A 14,593-nucleotide genomic window follows, 5' to 3' on the forward strand; every position below is an offset into this window, starting at 1 on the left:
CACCTGAAAAATAGCTTGTTATGGATTATGTGCAACACATATTCATGCTATTCTGCTAACAATCACTTGCTATTAAATATTCATAGCTGAAAACTATTTATTATAGCATTTAAAGATGTCTTTTGAAGATCTTCCAGGGAGAAAGAATAAGAAGTCATTGCTTGGATATGATTTATATATTTAAGTAAGTGGTCCCAGACCCTTATATAAAGTATTAGCAATTTTTCTCTAGCTGATGCTGAGCCAAAGTTGACTTTCTTGTGCATGACAGTTTGCGTTATCTGTGTTACCAATAATCTATGCATATTTGTTATCTGGTGAATGCATGGTACTTTCTCAAAAATGAGAACCAGTTTAATTCAGAAATTTACATAACACTGAATAAATTTTGGATGTTTTGTATTGGAAATGATAATACTTCCAGTACTCAAATATTATCCCATAAAAAGTGCATTAAATAAGATTAGCACCAAGGGACAGATTTTTATATTTGATATTTTTATGATTTTAAATTTATTTAGTAAAATTCTATTTTTAATTTACTCAGGGATGTGTGTGTGTGTGTGTGTGTGTGTGTGTGTGCATGTGTGTGTGTGCATCTATGCTATATATTGTAGGTTCTCAGGGAAGTAAAAAGAATGTGCCATATCCCCTAGATCTGAAATGATAGGCTCTTGTAATATGATATTGTTCTGGCAAACAAATTCAGATCCCCTAAATGAGCAGCAAGTGCTATTAACAATCTTTCTTCTCAATTTCAGTGAAATTTAAATAATATCGACTACACTTTCTCATAAAGATAATATTTGTATACATTATATAATAATGATGTTTTGAATAGTCTGTCAAATTGGAAAAGAAAATGCTTACAGCCAAAAAAATATTGCTTAATAACACTCAATACCATGTATTTTCTTAGGTATCACACTGACCATTCATAGCACACATGATTAAAAAGCAAATATAACAGTGTTTATCATTGTACATATATACTTTTTGAAGTCAAGAATTTCAAGAATATTTTATGTGATGGAAAAAATTCAAGTTCAATAAGTAAAAATATTTAGTTATTTCAAGAGAGTTTCTGATTTATCACTATATTGGTGATGTTTTTTCACTGTTTTAGAAAGAAATTGATTTAAATTTGTAAACAACATATGTACACTGATAAAACAGATTATTTGTATGAATACCACTCGTTGATAGAACTACTGGCTAAAAAAGAGATCTATGAACTAATCTTAGTAGAGAAACATGTCTTAAAATCTATGATTTTACAGCATATGCTGTATACGAAGGACACTCCTTGGGAAAAAAGCCCTTTGGCAATAGTTTGAATATTTTCATTTATACTTATGTATTTTCTTTTAGGGATGGTACTGTGATGAGGATGTATGTGGGTTCATGTGTAAAGGGCAGAGAGGAACTTGATAGGGTTGGTGTGGTTTTCTACCACATAGTCACCCGAGATCAAATTCAGTTTATTGGGCTTATGGTCCTGGTTTGCCATATTAGTGAACTACTGGGAGCTGTATTAATCACTAAAATATATTTTCCTGGCATTTGGGACCATAGGGCATCTTACTTTCATCCTTATATAATTCTTTGTTTTGAAGAGAGGAAATCTGCTTCGAGCATTAGCTCACCTGCACTATTATCCCTTTCAAAAATCGTTTACAGATGTGCTTCATTTTCCCCCATCTTTACTGTAATGTGAACATCAAGGATATAAATATGTCTATTTAAAGTATAAAACGTAACATGAAAATATATTACTTATACACCTAAACCCTGATTGGCATCACTATTTTTCCTCACCATAATGATTATGCCTGCTCTTAGGTTTCTTTTTTTTTTTTTTCATTTTTCCTTGTGAGTACAGTTTGTGCAGCTAACCTTGATTAAAGAGAAAAGTTTATTTTCTATTTTTACCTGCAAGCTTTTCTCATTGGAATTAGATACAAAAATATACTTGTCAGAGTTAACACATAGCATCTTTGGAATCATTTGTAAGTGCAGTTGATACACAAATGATCACATTATATAGTAGTCAGACAAAAATGCTGTAGCAAATAAAATATTCTTACATCCATTTTAGAATTATAAAACTTCAAATTGAATTTTTAATATTTCTCAATGTTTGGAAATATTGTCACTATTTATAAAATTCAGAAGCTGTCTCCTGAGAGGCTCTTACTGATATAGATGGATACAGAGGATGCTTGCAGCTAACTATTGGACTGAGCACAGTGACCCCAATGGAGGAGTTAAAGAAAGGATTGAAGGAGCTGAAGTGGTTTGCTACCCCATAGGAAGGACAACAATATGAACCAATCAGACCTCCACCCTGAGTCCCATCAGCATGAAGTAGACATGGAGGGATTCATAGCTCCAGCCCCATGTAGAGCAGAGGATGGCCTTGTCGGGCATCAATGGGAGGAGAGGCTCTTGGTCCTGTCAAGGTTTGATGCCCCAGTGTAAGGAAATGCCAGGGCAGAGAGGCAGGAGTGCATGGACCAGTGGAGTAACACCCTCACGGAAGCAGGGGTAGGGAGGATAGGATAGGGGTTTTCCAGAGGGGAAATTGGGAAAGGGGATAACATTTGAAATGTAAATAAATAAAATATCCAATAAGAAAAGAAAAGAAAATGGTAAAATACCAATTCTAGCAAGACAACAATGTCAGTAAACAACAGGGCCCCCTGAAAATCAGCATGGAGTGTAGGTATCTACTGATGCGGAAGTATATGGGAATGTTTCCATTCTTCTGTGATTTGAGTTTAGCATATCCTTAAAATAACAATATGTAATGGTTAGATATTGCCCTATTTCGATTAATGAAGCAACATTATTTTCCTGCAGTGACTCTTAGTGAAGGCAACCCTAGAGTCCATGTCCTCCATGGGCTAAAATTGATAAAGAATAATTTAAATTCACTCAGCACCTGCATGGGACTGACTGTAGAGATGGTGTTGGTAGTCATAATTCATCTGGAGTCTGAAACATTCTAAACTTACTTGCCTTTCCAGGTAGGAATGGATGGGTTGGCACTCAGGATGTGTACTCTTCAGTAAAATTCTGAAACAAAGACAGAATGATGTGAAGTGGAAGTTTAAAACCAAAGTCCTTGAGAGAAGATGTACCTAACCCTGGAGAGTCTTGAGGCCCCAGGGAGTGAGAAAGTCTGGTGGGTTGGTGTGGAGCGATGGGGACATGCAAGGTCTTATAGACAGGGAGGAGGGATGGGATGAGGAACAGTTGGAGGGCAGGCTGGGAGGAGAATAATGACTTGATTTAAAAACAGGATTAAAATAGTAATAATGATTAAAAATAAAAAGCTTATAGCAGTGGCTGTTGATAAGAAATTGTGTGTATCTAACTAATTCCTATTCATTTTTTCCTTTCCTTTTCTGTTTTCTTTTTCTTCCCTTTCTGTTTCTTCCCTACCATTCATTTAACTTCCACTTCCCTTTCCTTCTCTTCCTTTCACTTCAATTAACCAGCTTAGTCTTTATGGTATAATTGACTTCTTTTTGTAAACAGTATGCAAAATGTTTTAAATGTAAAGAAACCACAGTTTTAAAGCCAAAGAAGCACATAACCTTTAGACAACACATTAAGAAACTGCATTTTATTTATCACATAAAGAAATGTTATTTTTCTTTAACATTGAATCTCAGCCATTTATTAAACAAATTTGTAAAGTAGTTGAGGTCTGCCCTTTTGCTTGGTTTATACACTTCTTTTACAATGTCTGGGCTTTCAACTCAGGCACTACATATTCAAAAGGTCTCGTCTTGCTTGCCCACATTTCAACTCTTTGAATACAATTTACTCTGTAGAATAAACATTGACACTCTGCTTATATGAGAAAATTAAGAATTAGATGCTGGCATGGGAAATAGCATTAAGAATTCATTGAATTTAGGTAGAAATGGGCCAACTCTTAAAAGCATGTGGTTTGTTTCTGTAAGACTTGAGATCCTTTGCCAGGTTCTGCATGTTACTCCAATTCAAAGGGATTTGACATTTTCTTCTGGCCTCCTTGGAACACCCACATATACTTACACACACCCACACATACACATTAATGAAAATCAAAATTAATCTAAACATACACACATATTAATTCATTCATTTTCATGTTCACAGAATTGTTCCACAATGGTTTTCATAAAAGATGTAATTTTTGTCATTAAAACGTTGTAGTCAATATACACATATCAGTTCTTCTCTTGTAGAATGTAGGCTTAGAAATGAGTATAACATGAGTGGAAGTTGTACATACATGTATCTTATTTGTTTTGTGAGCAGGAGTTTGTTATCTGCGGTTTCGCTGCCTCATTTGTTTCAATATAAAAACTGAAGGCTTAGTTCTTTAGCTTCGCAGTGCGTCCCACAGGACTGTGGTGGTTGCTAAGTAGTCAACATTTAGAAGCCATGTTAGGTATCAACAACCAGCACCAGTCTTCAGATGACTACTTTATACCTATGCACATTTTCTCCATTCTGATGTTTATTAAATAGTCTCTATATGCAACATACACATTCATACACAAACACAACAATTCATTCAAATTATGACTTTAACTATAGAATATCATTCTCCACAATGTCCAGTCACATACGCTGTAAGCCTGTTCCTTTTTTTTCTTTCTTTTTTTCTGGGCTCTTTCAGATTTCGAGAGTTAAACAGTGGTAGTTGCTTCTATCACATGACAATGTGACTCAGGCACATGCTGTGTTCATGTATTTTAAATGTTTGAGATGAGGGCTTCTTATTTATTTTGTGTTGTGAATGTGTTTTCCTAATTTGTAACTTTTTCTTATGCATTTGGAATGAATATATTATAGCCAAATATCTGCAAAATAGTTTAACTATGAATATGATCACCTGGCTTTTAAGGTCTTTGTTTTCTTCATTAGTCTGATTCATGTGTACCTTTCTTTAGAAACTTCTTTCATTACTGAGACATTTCCATTCTGTATCATCCTGACAATTAGCTGTTATAATAATGTTTAATGTTCAGAGTTTTTATTTGTAAATTAGAAGTGTTTTGATTGAAATAATATACATTGTAGTATTTTCCTATTAAAACTATTATCTGTGCATCTAAAGGCAACTAATTCCATGAACACATTAGAATCAACCCAAAAATGGAGTACAAATGATAATACTTATGTTCCTTTACAAATCTATAAATAACCTGTTTACCCTGAACACCATCATGTTCCCCTAGAATGTTGTGCCCAAATGTTCCCCAAGCTAGCACAGAGAGGCAGGACTTGTTAATAGGTAGCCTTCATTACACTATTACAGCTGGGTTCTAAATGGCCCATGCCCATTCTTTGCATCTTATTTAATGTCATAAATCTTTCTCCTAATGTCATCACAATATGACTTTTCCTAAATGTTTATTTTAGAGATGAAATTGTAAAACTACCCCAAAACTCTATCACAGTGTGCAGTTCATAGTAATATTCAAGAAATAGCATCTAAGTTAATTCATTAGATTTGAATGTGGGATAATTTAAACATATCTGTATTTGTTAAATAAGTATTTTAAAAATCATTTTAATAACTAGAATGTGGTAAACGTGGGTTTCTATATTTGATCATCTTCAATTCTATTTCATTAGTGAAGAATGTTGCTGAGATTCTCAGATACACAGCCTCAAAGAAATTCACTTGATACTCAGTGACCTTGGGTTGGTTGTCTAGGTTAGGTACTCTTGATTTCATTTTTGGGTTGCACAGCCTCGGCTAAGTTTCGAGAGTAGAGTGAACTTGGGTCAATTGCCTGAGTTATGTGATTATGAAAAACTAATTTGGGTTGTTTGTATTTCAACTTTGCTTTGTGTAAACTACTCCCTTAATGTACCTGTAATATACAGAATACGGTTTGGCAAAGTCAAGTTCTATTAAAAATCAGTAGCTGCATTTATTTGTTTACTCCTTTTGATTTAGTTATTTATTGTAAGGTTTTGAGATATGTATTCTGTAGCACCGACAAGCTTGAATTTGTCATATAGGTGAGGATAACCTTAAGCTTTTCAATTTACTGCTTTTTACCTCCAAAATGCTTGAATTACAGTTGCTAATTACCACATGCAGAATAAAATGAGGCTTTAAAATGGTTACCATTTAATATCCCTTTGAGAAAGCTTATGTGGCGTCAGTTTGAATATTGAAGGACTTATCTATCTGAGTTTTCAATCTCAATATGTTGATTTTTTTATTCTTTATCTGTATATTTATTTATTTTACTTAATCACTTTACATCCCACTACTGTCCTATTTCCGGTCACTCCCCTCCCACAATCCTCCTTCCTCCCATGCCCCTCTACTTCTCCTCTGATAGAGTGATAGGTATCTACACACCTGACATATCAAGTCTCTGTGAGGCTAGACACATCCTCTCCCACTGAAGCCAAATAAGGAAGCCCAGCTAGATGAACATATCCTACAGACAGGCAACCGCTTTTGTGATAGCACCTGCTCCAGTTGTTTGCTACCCACATCAAGACTAAGCTGCACATTTGACACATATGTGTGGAAAAGCCTAGGTCTTGTCGGTGGTGTATGCTGCTTGGTTGGTGGTGCTGTCTCAGAGACACAAGGGTCCAGGTGAGTTGAATTTTTCTGTGGAGTTTGTGTCCTCATCTGAGCGTCAATCCTTACCCCATTCTTCCATAAGAGTCCCTACATTCTATCCAGTGTTCGGCTGTGGGTTTCTGCCTGAGTCTGTTGTTGAGTGGAAACTCTCAGAGGACAGTCATGCTAGACTACTGCCTACAAGCATAGCAAAGTATCATTAATAGTGTCAGGCATTGTTCCTTGCCCATGGGATGGGTCTCAAGTCAGACTGGTTATTGGGTGGCTATTCCTTCTGTTTCTGTGCCATCCCATGCTTTTGTGTCTTTTGTAGACAATATAAATGTTTGGGGTGAAAGTGTTGTGGGTATGGAGTGATAGGATTAGTGTCTCTATCCCTCCACTGTGGCAAATGGCTAGCTACAATAGGTGGCCTCCTCAGTTTCCATGTCCCCAATGCTGTGATTCACAGCTAAGTTCACCCCTATTGATTCTTCCGTATCTCCCTTATACCAGGTTCCTCTCATGTCCTAGAGAAATTCCCAACCTTCCCACCCCTGCCAGTGGCAGATTTCCATTCATTCTTATGGCCATCTGGCCATCTCTCCTGTCCTGCTGTACACTGATCCTGAATTTACCTCTTCCTTCCACCACCCCCTCTCTCACCCAGTTTCCCCCTCTATATGTCTCCTATGACTATTTAACTCCACCTTCTAAATGAAATTCAAGCATTCTTGCTTGTACCTTCCTTCTTGTTTAGCTTCTTTGAGTATGTGGAGTGTAGCATGAGTACCCTCTACTTTATGGCTAATCTACACCTATAATATACTATGCATGTCCTTTTGGGATTGGATTACCTCACTCAGGATAAGATCCTCAGGTTTCATGCATTTGCCTGCAATATTCATTATATCTTTGTTTTTATTTATGGCTATTGTAAAGGTTTTGTTTACAATACCATTTATCATTTGGTAAAGGGAGGCCTACTTGCTGGGCCACCTCCAGTGGAGCCTGTCTGACATGAAACAATTGTGGTAGGCAGGCCAGAGATATGTGTTTCTCAGAACTTGTTCTCCTGGAGACACTTGGCCACTTCCTCCTCTACTTTCTGCCTAGCTGATTCCAATAGGGATGATCGGGAGTTACATCCTGGCTCTTTTGTTTCTTTTTCTACTAACAGGAACATCGCGACCTTATTTGGTCTTTATGAACCGTGCCTCTTTTGAAAGCACTAGCAAAAATTAAGTAGAATCAGAATGAAACTCAAAGAGATGTGATCAATAATTTACAACAGGAAGAATTAATTAACTGTGGAAAATCCAGACCTCCTAGATAGTGAAAGAATTAAGGAGCTAGCTATTAGAAGGGAAAGTCCTGTCAATTATAAAATATCCAAACATTTAGGAATTCCTATCAAGTAGTTACATGGAAGAAAACATTATTTAACTAGAAGAAGGTGGTGGACTCCTCCTTTAGGTAAAAACAGCATGAGTAGATACAGGGCCACTGCAGAGCCATTGCCCTACACAGGGACATATGATGAAGAAGGCAATAGAGGGGTTAATATTGATGGAAAGAGAGTACTATATTATTCTTTAAATGTTATAGAACGCTTGGCCAGATCATGTCCCTGTGCTTGCTTATTATCAAAAGGAACTATCTTGTCTTTGAAAAGACAATTACATAAATTTTCGCTAAGAGAGAGTAAAAGACTAAAGATTCCTTACAGCTGGTTGTCCTGTTGTTATCCGAGAGATGATATTTAGAGATTGAGGTAAATGAGGCTTATGACCACCATCTGGCACCAGTCTGATTCTAAGGAAAATTTATTTCCTGTCTTACTTTCTGTTCTGAACTTCATGTAAACTGTTAAACTTTTTCTTGGTTATTGTTTGAGTGTACCCTGGCAAGGGGTCAAAAAAATTAATTCCTGTTCAAGCTTTGTATATAACCACAAAGCAGGTTTCAGTAAAATCTTAGAAACCTCCCTGAGTGTGTTATGTCTGTCTGTCATTGTGCCGAACCTGTGCCTTCCTGAGTGCCAGAGCCCTGCTTCTCCCGCGGTGTCCTCCGTCTGAGTTGTACGTGGTACCTGCTTATTTAATTGAGTTAATTTTGTATCCAGCTACTTTGCTGAAGGTGTTTTTCAGTGCTAGGAGTTCTCTGGTAGAATTTTTGGGGTCACTTATGTGTACAATTCTATCATTTGCAAAGAGTGATACTTTGACTTCTTCCTTTCTAATTCATATACTCTTGATGTCCTTTAGTTGTCTTATTCCTCTGTCTAGAAGTTCAAGTACTATATTGACTAGATAGGGAGAAAGTGAGCAGCCTTGTCTTGTCCTGATTTTAGTGGGATTGTTTTAAATTTCTTTCCATTTTGTTTGATGTTAGATACTGACTTGCTATACATTTAGGTATATGCCTTGTATCCTTGATCTCTCTAATACTTTTAATATGAAGGGATATTGTATTTTGTCAAAGGCTTTTTCAGCATCTAATGAGATGATCATGTGTATTTTTATAGTTCTGGTTATGTAGTGGATTATGTTGATGGATTTTCATATATTGAACTACCACTGCATCTCTGGGTTGAAACCTACTTGATCATGATAGATGACATTTTTGATGTTTTTCTGGATTCTGCTTGTGATTATTTTTGCATCCATGGTCACAAAAGAAATTGGTGTGGGGTTCCTTTTCTTTTTTGAATCCGTGAGTGACTGTCACTTTATAGAATGAGTTTGGCAGAATTCCTTCTGTTTCTATTTCATGGAATAGTTTGAGTAGTATGGTTGGTATTATCTCTTCTTTGAATGTTTGGTAGAATTTTACACTAAAACCCTGTCCCTGGGCTTTCTATGGTTGGGAGACTTTTAATGCCTGATGACTGCTTCTCTTTCTTGAGGGAATATAGGGCTGTTTTAGTAGTTTACTTAATCTTAATTTAACATTGGTAAGTGATAATCGATCGAGAAAATCATCAGTTTCATTAAGATTTTCCAGTTCTATGGAGTGTGTGCTTTTGTAGTAAGACATAATAATTCTGTAAATTTTCTCAGTGTCTGTTCTCATATCTCCCTTTGCATTTCTAATCATGTTTATTTGGATATTGTCTCTCTATCTTTTGGTTAGTTTGCTTAAGGGTTTGTCTATCTTCATGATTTTCTCAAAGAACCAACTATTGGTTTGGTTTAGTGTTTATATTGTTTTCTTTGATTCAAATGATTGATTTCAGTTCCGATTTTGATTGTTCTTGTTTTCTACTCCTCATTGGATTGCTTGCATCTTTATTCTAGATCTTTTAGGTATCCTTTTAAATTGCTGGACTGAGATCTTCCTAATTTTTTAGTGCTGTGAACTTTCCTGTTAACACTGCTTTTATTATGTCCCTCATATTTGGGTATGCTGTGGTTTCATTTCATTTGAATTTTAGAAACTCTTTTATTTCTTTCTTAATTTCTTCACTGACCCAGAGGTCACTAGTAGGGAATTGTACAGTTTCCATGAGTGTGTAGGCTTGCTGGTGTTTCTGTTGCTGAAATTCAGCTTTAATTCATGGTGGTCTGATAAGATACAAGGTATTATTTCAATTTTCCTGTGTTTATTGAGGTTAATTTTGGAGAAGGATCTATAAAGAGTTAAGAAGGTATTTTCTTTTGTGTTTGGATGAAATATTCTGTACATGTCTGTTAGGTCCATTTTATTCACAACATCTGTTAGTTTCATTATTTCTCTTTTTAGTTTTTGTCTAAATGACCTTTCAATTGATGAGAATGGGGTATTGAAGTCTTCTGCTATTAATGTGTGGGATTTAATGTGAGATTTCAACTTTTCTATGTTTGTTTTACAAATGCGGGTGCCCTTTGTTTAGTTTTTGTCTGAATGACCTGTCAATTGGTGAGAATGAGATATTGAATCTCCCACTATTAATATGTTAGGTTCGATGTGTAATTAAAGCTTTAGCAATGGAGATATATATATATATCCTTGTGCCTTGTGTTTGGAGCATAGATGTTCAGAATTGAGATAGAATCTTTGTAGATTTTTCCTATGATAAATGTAAAGTGCCCTTCCCTGTCTCTTTTGATTAATTTTGCTCTGCTTCATGGATCGATCCATTTCCTTGAAATACTTTTTTCCCCCAGTCCTTTACTCTGAAGTAGTGTCTATCTTTATGCCTGAGGTGTGTTTCTTGTATACAGCACAAAGATGGATCCTGTTTTCACATCTATTTTTTTTGCCTCTGTCTTTTTACTGGGGAATTGAGTCCATTGATGTCGAGGGATATTAATAACCAATGATTGTTATTTTGATGGGTTTTTTTTGTTCTTGTTGTTATTGGTGGTGGTGGTGGTAAGTGTGTGTGTGTGTGTGTGTGTGTGTGTGTGTGTGTGTGTGTTGCTGTCCTTCGGTTGAAGTTTTCCTTCCAGTTTTTTCAATAGGGATAGAATTTTGGACAGATATTGTTTAAATGCGGATTTGTCTTGAAATTACTTGCCTATATCTATAGTGATTAAAAGTTTTGCTGGGTACAGTAGTCTCTGTTGTCATCTGTGGTTTTTCAGATATTGCAAAATATCTATTTAGGCCCTTCTAGCTCTTAGAGTCCCTGTTGAGAAGGTGAGTGCAATTCTCATAGGTCTGCCTTTGAATGTTACCTGGCAAGTTTCCATTGTCACTTTTAATATTCTTTCTTTGTTCTGTAGATTTCGTGTTTTGATTATATGTGCAAGGCGGACTTTCCTTTCTGGTTCAGTCTAATTGGTTTTTTTTTATAAGCTTCTTGGATGTTTATGGCATCTCTTTCTTTAAATTGGTAAATTATTTAGATTGGGAAAATCTTTAGATTGGGAAATATTCTATGATTTTTTTTGAGAATATCTTCTGGGTCTTGGAGCTGGGACTTTTCATCTTCTTCTGTTCCTACTATAATTAGGTTGATCTTTTCATGGTATCAGAGATGTCCTGGATGTTTTATGTCAGGAAATTTTAGCTTTACATTTTCTTTGTCTAATGTATCAATATTTTCTGTTGTATCTTCTACACTTGAAATTCTGTCTTATAGTTCCTATTCTATTGATGATATTTGTATCTGTTTTTCCTGTTCTCTTTTCTAGGTTTTTCCATTCCAGGGTTCCTTCCGTTTGTATTTTCTTTATTGCTTCTACTGCCGCTTTCAGGTCTTGCACAGTCTTATTTATTTCCTTCACCTGTTTAATTATATTTTCCTGTATATCTTTAAGGGATTTATTTGTTTCCTCCTTAAAGTCTTCTATCATCTTTATAAGATTGGATTTCCTGTCATTTTCTTGTGCTTCATTTGTGTTAGATGTATAGGGGAAGGGGGAAAAAACCTGAATGATTCAGGAGTCAGGTCTAATGAAGGTAGGTGGAGAGATGAGGGGAGAATGGATGTCCAGAAGGGTAGCAGACTGCTTAGAGCAGCTTTTCTTGGCCCAAAAAATCTCAGTGAGCAGAGAAGACTGACGGGAGAAAGGAAATTAATCGGTATGGTTTAGGAACTACAGGTTTGATGAAGATGGTTGGAAAGGAAGTGGCAAGAGAATGGAGGTCTGAGTGGGTTAACAGGCTGTTCAGGGCAGCTTACTTTGGCTCAGATGACTCAGCCTGCAAAGATTATTAGGAAATGGAAGCTTACCTATATCGTTCAGGATCCACAGGTCTTATAAGGAAGGCAAAGAGGTAGCAGGAGAATGTAGGTACTCCTGGGATAGCAGGCTGCTATATATTTTGGTTTTTAACTTTTCTCTCATAGATTAAATTTTGGCTGCAGTTTCCCTTCCCCTCCTCTCCTTCAGGTCCCTTTCCTTCCCTGTCTCCTTTTCCCCATATTCTCTCCTCTGTTTGCCTTCAGAAAAAAACATGCCTTCCATGGATATCATCCAAACATGTCATATCAAGTTACAATAAAACTAGGCAACTTCTGTCATATAAAGGCTGGAGGAGGCAATCCAGTAGGAGGAAAGAGGGCCCAAAAAGCAGGAAAGATGAACATACCAGAAATATGAAGACTACTCATATTTAAATTGTTTCATGTTGCTTAGGAATTTTTTTGCTGAATTGGAAATAAAACAATCATATAACTTGACATGCTTGCTACACTCTGAAATTCAAATGAGATTAGAGCAGTATGCAGGATTTCTGAATATATATCATACATCATTACTTTCATATATGTATTTATAAATAGCTTGCCAGTTTCTACCAGAAATAACAACAATTTGTGGTCTATAAAATAGCTAGAGACTATTTGCAAGGTTGCTACTTTTCTGAAATTGATGGGCACCATTACATCTGGTTTCAAAAGATTCAGGGATCTGCATAAAGGTAGTAATGTGAATTGGGAGCTTTTCTTATAAAAAGGCATGACTGTAGACCATGAGGAAGCACGGGGTTGAGCAAGAATACCAAGAAAAAGACAAGAAATAAACATGAATATGTAACTGCAGAAAAAGGACAAAAGATATGATGGTTGAAGTGGAGGGTGATAGAAACCGTAAAAATAACATAGGGCCTGATATCTAAAAGTTAGCAAGAGATAGAAGAGCATTGATAAAAATGAAATAAGAATGGAAGGCAAGAATTAAGGATGGAAGGGTGGAAAAGCAGAAAAAGAACCTACAAGAAACAGAAAAGAATTACAGCAACAACCATGGGTAAAGCTCAGGGTGAGCTCACATGGAAAGTTTCAGACATTAATAATCTGAATGCCCTCTGGTCTTTAAGTCTGGTAGATCATCCCCAAGCAGGACAGAAAAAGAAAGAAATATTTAAGATGGTTGGGAGTGATGGAAAGATGGAGAAGGTAGTTATGAGGAAGAGTTAAAGGAGAAGTTGAACATTTTCAAAATGTATTTTCTTTATGAACATTTTAAAGAATTAATAAAATATTTTAAAAGAAATTGAAAATATTATGAAAGTAAAAAGCAGAGTGCTTTCTTGGAAGCAGCTGCTAAATGTTTTTCCATTTCAACCTGAATTTTTAGAGTCTATTAATATTTTAATAAATTTTGTCTTGTTCTTTGAAAACATGTCATGCATTAGCATTATCTACTATTTTTCAAGGCTGAAAGACAACTCTTCTATGTTAATCTATTTATTTGTTCAAACACAGTACTAATAAACAAGCAATTATTCCATTATTCTAAACAAATATGCTAATCACTTCCTAAGGTCACCTTTTCCAATATTACAAGGAGTGATTACAAGATTAAAGCATAAAAACGAGAAGCAAAGAATATGCAAATGAAATTTACATTAATTACCTTGCAATGACAAGGATTAATGGTCTTATTTTAAATCAGAAATCATTTGTGAACTAGTAATCTACCATCAAGACTAACTGTACTTCTAAAGTGACATTTAAAATCCTGCCAGATATTGTGTATGGACAAACTAGAAGAGTAAGCTGTAATAAACTTGACCCAACTCATTTTGGAAAAATTAATCCTTCAACTAGAACAATTCATGTGTGAGATGTCTTGTATGTTCATTCGTTATTGACATAAAAGTAGAGATAATTGAATTTAAAAATTTGAAAATTTTTCTTTTCTAGAAATATTAAAGTTTGTTACTTAAAGTAAATTCTAGATAGGTTATGGTGTTAACTTAAGCTTTAAGATATTTATGCTTAAATCAAATTATATGCTAATTACATATGGATCGACCAATTTTTATAACTCTGTTATTAATTGGAGGCTTCAAGACCACAAAAATAAGACTAAGTCCCCTAACATATCCACACAGACACACAGACACACAGACACACAGACACACAGACACACACACACACACACACACACACACACACACCAAGTTTCCTGATTTCTAAAAAAGATATCAAAACCAACTCTGTTAAAAATGTGTACACATAATGATCTGTTGTAGATGAATCAAGTGAAGAGGACAGAGAATTACAAAAGTATATTGGAGTATGTATATTTTAAACAAAATGTTCAGGTAGAACCATTGAAT

The sequence above is a fragment of the Rattus norvegicus genome, chromosome 6, assembly GCF_021556685.1.
Source record: "Rattus norvegicus strain SHRSP/BbbUtx chromosome 6, alternate assembly SHRSP_T2T, whole genome shotgun sequence".
NCBI lineage: Eukaryota > Metazoa > Chordata > Mammalia > Rodentia > Muridae > Rattus > Rattus norvegicus.